The sequence below is a fragment of the Syzygium oleosum genome, unplaced genomic scaffold, assembly GCF_021117445.2.
Source record: "Syzygium oleosum isolate NSW1041296 unplaced genomic scaffold, Sole_v2.1 Sole_v2.18, whole genome shotgun sequence".
NCBI classification, from domain to species: Eukaryota; Viridiplantae; Streptophyta; class Magnoliopsida; order Myrtales; family Myrtaceae; genus Syzygium; species Syzygium oleosum.
Genome location: NW_026607502.1, coordinates 3,092,223 through 3,100,509, shown reverse-complemented (window position 1 = coordinate 3,100,509; position 8,287 = coordinate 3,092,223). Strand labels below are relative to the sequence as shown.

General features: G+C 40.7%; 1 pseudogene; it reads left to right on the top strand.

Moving 5' to 3' along the window:
- The first annotated feature begins 5,622 nt into the window (after nt 1-5,622).
- LOC115663292 (L-type lectin-domain containing receptor kinase IX.1-like) lies at nt 5,623-7,949 on the top strand (annotated as a pseudogene).
- Nucleotides 7,950-8,287: the final 338 nt, after the last annotated feature.

The window sequence follows — 8,287 nt, the reverse complement described above, 5'->3', positions numbered from 1 at the left end:
AGTCCTTCTCACAACAAAGTACCCTCTTCAAATTGAAAAGGGATAGGAGGTAACTCAAGACTAGGGAAACTAATCAAAAGGGATATGAAAAAGGAGATGGCCTGGATGTTGGCAAAGGAGATTTCGCACATGCCGAAAGGGTGAGCTGGTGAGCGTATCTGACGAAACCAAAAGAAAAGGCAAGCCTGGCCGTGAATCAAGGGATCGAAGAAAGGAAGAGAATTGTTGGGGGCGCATCATCAGCGGACTCGGCGACAAAGAAAAGTGAAGAATGAATAAAAAAAGGGGAATAAGAGAGGTGGAGGCTGGCGTTGAAAGAGAGGATAAGTAGAGGGATTGAATGGGTGCATGAGGAGATCATTCACGGGGAGATTAGGCTGGATTTTCTTTGAAGAGGGTCTTCTCCACCACTCGACAAAAAGGGAGCCATTCTCGGTCACACACAGAGTAAGAAAATGAAGGATAGAGAGAGAACACAGAAAGGAGGTCTTTGTCCAGTACTGTGACTCCAGTGAACACCCTCACGAAATCTATGTGTGCACATCGGTTCGCTGTTGAATCATGCTGGAATTAGGAGGTTGGTATGATAAAATCTTAGTTTGTTATGATGGAGATGATGCATAGACATATGAAAATGGGTCTTTCAAGACGAAAACCGAATAAGTCGGACTGCTCGGTCTTAATTATAAGTCCAGTGTGCAGTTGCACGAAAGCAGGGAGTACGCGTTTCTTCTTTGTCGGAACATGTTGGAATATTGTGGATGCCTCTACAGGACGTTGTTATCCAATCTAACCGAAGGAGACGGGCATCATAATTCTAGGGTCCACTTTTTGTGGCCAGTTCGTGGCTAGTTTGATTCTCATCCATTGTTGGAACAAGCTGTAATCTTGATGAGCTTTTCAAGACAGCTGATTCTTCAACAGTATCAAAAGGGTCGAGTATCTGACATTCGGAGGTTCACTTTTCACGGCCAGTTCGTGACTTATTCGGCGGTCCAACAATCAGGAAATTTCTCTGTTCTAGTTCTTTTGTCTTTCGAATTTGTTCGTGTGAACCCGCAGACGATCTCTTGTTGTTTTGTCGGAATCCACTTTCTGAGAGCATTTATGAAATTCCTTGAAAATGTGACGTAATTCGCGGTTGAGTAAAATCTAAATTTTCCTTTGAATTTCGATTCACTATCTCTGGAAATTGTATTGCTAATATCATTTATCTTGAATATTTTTTCATTTTGTGCATTGAAACCTGCTTAGTATATTGATTGGAGATAGTTGTGGTTAGTGGTGTACAACAGGAGCCACCCGATCTAGGAGCTGCCCGGATCGGACCGGAATGGCCGATTCCCAGGAGAGTTGGTCCGATTCCCAATTCCATAAAATTAGTATCGATGACGGGTGATCCGGTTCCCGATTTCAGGGTGAGACCGGACTGCCTGGACCAAACAAATTTTTTCATAGAGAAATCAATAACTTGATTACTTAGCTCATGTGATTGCACACCATTGGGGCGATATCGCAGTGCCTTCCTCCAAAAAAGTCCACCGTTGGCTAAGAATGGATTGATCATAGAATCAATGAATTTTCATTCAGTTTATTGTCAGCATAATTTTTTATACTAATTGATCATTAGATGGGTGACTTTGTATATTTAAACTTGATAACGTAACCCGAGCTCATCCACATGTCAAAGGTATAAATTATTTTTCATACTGTTAATGAACCTTATAAAAATCGGCCTGTAGATATTTACTGAGCTCTATCGTGAGCATTTTTTAGTATTATTATATGTTGGAAATTATGAGGCATAAAACAGCATTATAAAAGCGAAATGATAAAAGGTGTACATTTTGTTTTTGGTAAGTGGAGTAGCTACATTTATCTTATGGGGTTTCATCTTTTTTGAAGATACCAAAAGTTCATAATTACATAAGTATCACTTCAAATTACCCAAAAATGTTATTATATATAATATAGTATAATGTAATATAATATAAATGGGCCAATAATGGGCTAGCTATCTAAGCCCAACATCTAGATATGTTCGTCTATATACAATTGAAACTTGATCATGTACTATTTTATGTGGGCCATTGGGGACTATTTTCTTCTTTGCAAAAGAAAAAAGAAAAGACAGTGTGATCCCTTTATCATTCGGGTGCCATATAACCAAAGGTTCCAGCCAGTACAATCGTCTGCAACCCTTTTGGCGTGGTGGACTAGCCTAGCCAGGCACAAAGTCCTCCAATTTTGCATTGGAACCCGAATCGAGCATGTGTTGGCAAACTTCATGTCCCTAAGAACAACGTAGCATTTGCATTCGTGGATACATTGCAATGCCAAGGCTACTCGTCGTTCGATTCAGTACCTCTTTTCCCCATCTCAAAAAGCTTAATCTCTCCCTGAACAGATGAAAGTCTGAGCTACATGAGATGAACTCTCAGAGATAAGGGAGGGAGCAGTTCATTTTTCTTCCCAAGCTGAAATATAGAACCGTCATGTCCAGATGTGATCTTCTAGATGCGAGAATAAGAAAGACAACGATCTCTAGCAAATTTTTGATTTAATGGATTTTTTCTTTTCTCAAGTATCAGCAAAAAGTCTAAAGTTGAACAAGTTATAAGTCGCCTTTTTTCAAAAGAAAGAGACAAAACATTACAAATGCTGCTACATTTGAACATGGTTCAGGAGGTTGTTTCAACCATCATGTGCTATGATCCGATGTAGTTTTAAGGAACAACAACGGTTGAGGATTAACAACACTCGTACAAATTTACTGGAAGGAATTGTAGGCAACTGGAGAGCAGTGGGTTGTTTAAAAGAGAGAGACAAAACATTACAAATGCGGCTACATTTGAACATGATTGAGGAGGTTGTTTCAACCATCATGTGCTATGATCCGATGTAGGTTTAAGGAACAACAACGGTTGAGGATTAACAACACTTAGTACAAATTTACTAGAGGGAATTGTAGGCAACTGGAGAGCAGTGGGGATTTTCTATTCGCTTAGATACTTGAATTTCCTTAATGAGAAAATTTAAATTACCAACCTTTGGCATAACTAATTGTAAAAATTGAAAAGGAAAAATAAAATCTATGTATTCGGCTCTTAATGAACTGCATGTGTTAAAGAAATGGGGGGGGGGGGGGGGGTGGACCGGGATTATATAGGGATAATGACACAAACAATCATTGAACTTTGGCTAAATGTGCAATGTGATCCATGAACTTTTAATTTATTCAATGTAGCCCCTAAACTTTAGTCTAATATTTAATGAGGTCCATGAACTTTTAACTTGTTCAATGTGATCCATGGAGTTTTGGTACATGTTCAATGTAATTCTTGAATCATATGAAAATATTCAATATAGTCCCTGAATTTGAATTAATTGAAGGACTACATTGAACATTTTCATATAATTTAGGGACTAAATTGAATATGTATAAAAAATTTAGGGATGGCATTGAACAAATTAAAAATTTAAGGACCATATTGCATATTGGGTTAACGTTCAAGGATCACATTGAACGAATTAAAAATTTATGGACTACATTACATATTAGGTCAAATTTTAGGAGCTATTTGTGTCATTTTCTCTATTATATAAGAAATCAATAGGACAAAATGATTGATTGATATTCAATTGTTCAATCTAGTCCGTAATAATGCAGCAATTAAAAAATCTATTGAAGGTCAAAGGTCAAATATGTGGCTCAATCGTTGATGGTCAATTGTTGTTTTTGAGCGAATAATGAAAGCCTAATATTGACAAAGTCTCCGAAACCCTTCGGACCAAAAAATAGGAAAAAATAGAAGAAGAAAAAGAGGGGATTCCGTTAGACCTAACCTTTGGTCATTGTTGTTCTAGCACGATTTGAACTAGTGTTTTTCTTTGCATCATATGGTATTACTATGGCAAAGCAATTATCGATGCAATCATCATACGTTTAACACGTGACATAATCAATGACCCCGTCTGATATCCTATTAGTGCTTAACATATTAAAACTAATTTACTATATTGGTTTATACGTGACGCTTTGGATCTTGGATGGCTCTCTGCACAAGTGAGTTATGTTCATGCATAAAAAACAACCTGTTAAAGTCCATCATTTTTATGTAATTAGAGACTATCCTCTAGAGCACATGTTTAATGACTAATGAAGGAAGTAGAATGGAATTGAATTTTGTCGAGGCAAAATTACCCAAAAAGTAATCAATTTATTGTACGGATGTCAATTCAGTCATTAACTTTTCAATTTGACAAACATAATCCAAAATTTTTGAAGATTTTCAAATATAGTTCATTTGGTCAATTTATTTCGACCCAAAAAAAAATGACCAATTTAGGTCGGAATCGCTGACTGGCGGATCAATTAGCGCAAATCATTTTACTTGATAAGGCCGGTGATACGATGTGTATAACTCAAAATCACGTTGTTTTAAGAAATTTTATAAGCTTTTTTATTTTTTCTTTTTACGGTCAATGGTCTCAATCTTCCTTTTTTTATTTTAAAACTTTTTACTGTTTTTATTTTTTTTCTTTTATTCATTTTCTTTACTGTTCATCTTCTTTTCATGCCGCCCCACCATCGCCACACAGTATTGGCGGGGCTTCACTGGAACCTCGGCGATGGCCAGCTACCATTGCCGAAACAGGGCACAGGAACTCATCGGGCATGGCTTCTCGACTGTGATGGTCGGTTTTCGGCCAGTTGGGTTTGGGCGACCTCCGAACGGAGATGATGACATTGCCACCTGTTGAGCTTGGGGCCACCTTTTCTTCGGGTGGTCAGCTTCATTATGGCTTCTTCGAACTCCGTTTTTGGAGACCGTTTATTGTCACCGAGGAGTGAGGAAGTGGGAAGGGGTCATCTCTCTCTTCAGCTTCACTAACGTATACGAATCATGACGATTGAATTGACGGAGTATCGGTGAAGCTGCATGATTCGAGGGATTGGGAGAAGAATCGGATTGTTTTGCAGATATTGGGAGTCTCGATGGAGGGAGAGACGGTGATGGTGAGAGGAGGCGATTTGATGATGTGAGACGAGTGAGATTTTATCACTCTTTGCTCGCGGGAGAAATGGAACCGATTAGAGAGCAGAGACAGAGATTGCGGATATGGGCGAGTGGCTGCGACCTGTGGCCACAAAAAAAAACTGAAGATGAACAGTGATGTCTTCTTGGCAATGAAGTGGAAGAAGGAGACGAGCCATAAGGAAGGAGATGAATAGTGGTGTGGAAAAGAAAAGGAACGAAAAAGAAAAGGGGTAATAAAAGAAAAAGGGTCAGAAAGTTAACTGCAAAATCACGTCAAGTCAGTTCATTTATTCTACGTCTGAGTAACGAAGAAAACGAAGAGGCGGTGAGAGGAGAGAGAGAGAGTAACGAACGAGAGAGAAAAAAATCTGAAAAAATAGTGGTCCCTACTCGGACACGTGCAATGGCACAAGCAAATGAGAGGAGTGGGAGTGACGCACGGCGCTTAATATTTTCTCGTTTATGTCGACAGAGCGGGCCATCACTTCAAATCGTTCTTCTTTACTTTTCTTTTCTTCTTTGTCCTTTTTCAAAGTCAAGAGACTTGTCGTGGTGGAAGCGCGTGCGGGACTCCGTCAATTTCGGGTACATTGATGGCAAGTTCTTCAACCAAGTAGAAGTCCTTGGAACACGCCACGGACACCAAAGAGCCGTGCTCAGTCCTAGATTTCGAGGGCAGCGTAGAAACCTCAACGAGCACAGAACTTCACGGCTGAGCAGATATCATGAGTTTCAAGACCAGAGCGCTTCGACCACTCTTACTAGTCTTGGTTCTCTCTCTAGCCATTGCCTTCACTGCTTTGGCATCGTCACAGGGCATAGATTTCAGCTTCCAGACTTTCAACGATAGTATCATTCAACGCCAAGGCGATGCGACGTATGATTCGAGCAGCTTCATCCAAATTACGGAGGCCAATCAAGACAAGATCCTCTCTTCGAGCGTGGGCTGGGCCACATACCACGAGCCGATGCGCCTTTGGGATAAGGCGACAGGGAACATGGCGGATTTCACCACCCAATTCCACTTCGTCATCAATTCACAAAACAGGTTGATGTATTCCGATGGATTGACCTTCTTTCTTGTGCCCGAAGGATCTCAGCTCCCAGCCAACTCGTAAGGGCAACAGCTTGCTCTGCACGATCCTTCCAACTCTTCCACTTCGTTTGTAGCCGTCGAGTTCGACACTTACCGGAACAACTTTACCAATGTCATGGACCGATTTGTTCACTACAAGCACATGTCGGTATAGACTTAAATAATCTCACTTCTGAGGTCAATAGTTGCACCGATTGGTTCTACGATAAAATCAAGGGAGGTGGGCGGATCAATGTTATGATAGCATACAATTCTAGCACACAGAACTTGAGTGTTCTCGTGATAGATGCCGATGCCATGGATACCGACATAAGTTCCTCCGCCATCTCTGATATAGTTGATATGACAAAGTATTTACCGGAGTCGGTGACTTTTGGTTTCTCGGCTGCCATGGGTGCGCTTTTCGAGTTGCACACTATTGAGGCATGGGAATTCAGATCTAATGTGCAAGTGGCTGAAACAAATATTTCAATTCCAATAAGTGGTACAGATATTCCAATTCCATCTCCGACTCCGACAAATGGTGATGCTCAAAAGAGCAAGTTATGGCTATGGTCTATCTTAGACTCAGGTTCTTTAATTTTGCTCATTCTTGCTCTAGCTTTCATTTGGTTTCGTCACCGTTCGAAGAGAAAGAGAACTTACACAAGTGGAGAAGAAGATGATGCAGCGATCGAAGAAGAATTCGGGCAAGTGTCGGGGCCCAAGAAATTCTCCTACAAGGACTTGGTTGCAGCAACCGATAATTTCGCAATTGAACGATTGCTTGGGGAAGGGAGCTTTGGGAGAGTGTATGAAGGTTACTTGACCAGCGTGAATGCTAGTGTCCCAATCAAGAAAATTAGCCTAGGGTCAAGACAAGGGATGAAGGAGTACGCCACCAAAGTGAAGACCATAAGCCGGCTTAGGCACAGAAACCTAGTGCAACTCATCGGGTGGTGTCACGAGAAAAAGCAACTCCTCCTTATCTATGAGTTCATGTCTAATGGTAGACTCGATTCTCATCTATTCAAAGAACAAACCTTCTTTCCTTGGGAGAAGCGGTACAAAATCGTGCAAGGCATAGCCTCGGCATTGCTTTACCTTCACGAAGGATGGGAACACTGTGTCCTTCACCAGGATATAAAGTCTAGCAATATCATGCTCGATTCCGATTTCAATGCTAAATTAAGAGACTTTGGTTTGGCTAGGCTAGTTGACCATGCCAAAGGGTTACAAACAACGGTGTTAGCCAGAACCATGGGCTATATGGCTCCTGAATGCGTTTACACCGGCAAGGCGAGTAGGGAATTAGACGTCTATAGCTTCGGAGTTGTCCTATTAGAAATAGCTTGTAGAAAAAAAGTCGTTGAGCCAAGGGCCGAGGAAGGCCAAGTTTGGCTGGTGGATTGGGTTTGGGAGCTATATGGGACTGAGAGATTACTTTATGCGGCAGACTCGAAACTTGGTACCGATTTCAATGAAAAGCAACTTGAGTGCTTCATGGTTGTAGGCCTGTGGTGTGCTCATCCGAACCACACCGCTCGTCCTTCCATAAGAGAAGCATTTAGCGTTCTCGACTTTAACGCTCCACTGCCCCTTCTCCCATCAAAATTGCCAGTCCCTACATACCAGGCGCCTCTATCCACATTCTCTACGGCATCGATTGTTTTGTCCCATGCCTCCTTGACCAACGAGACGTCGAAGTGTTCACATTGACTATCTCTTCTATACAACCCTCTCATCCATCTTTCTCTGCATTGCTCCCCAAATACAAAATGAATTCCTACTTTCGTCGCGTTGTTCCAATGCAATGAACTTGTGATATTTCTTTGTATTTTAGAATGTTGCTGTCATTATCGTTATATCAATGCCCACTTGCCAAATTCAATTTTATTTGTATTTTACAGGATATGGTTTTCTTCATTCGGCTTCATATTAATTAAATGACATTTTCATTTAGGGAAAATGATACAAATGGTCAATGAATTTTGGTTCAATGTGCAATGTCGTCTTTGGACTTTCAGTTTGTTTAATGCAGTTCATGAACTGTTCGTAAATGTTTAATCTAGTCCCTAGATTATCTGAAAATGTTTAATGTCATCATTCCAGTAATTGAAGTTACCTAAATGTGCCATATGGCTTTCAATCCGTTAAGTTTGAGCAGTGG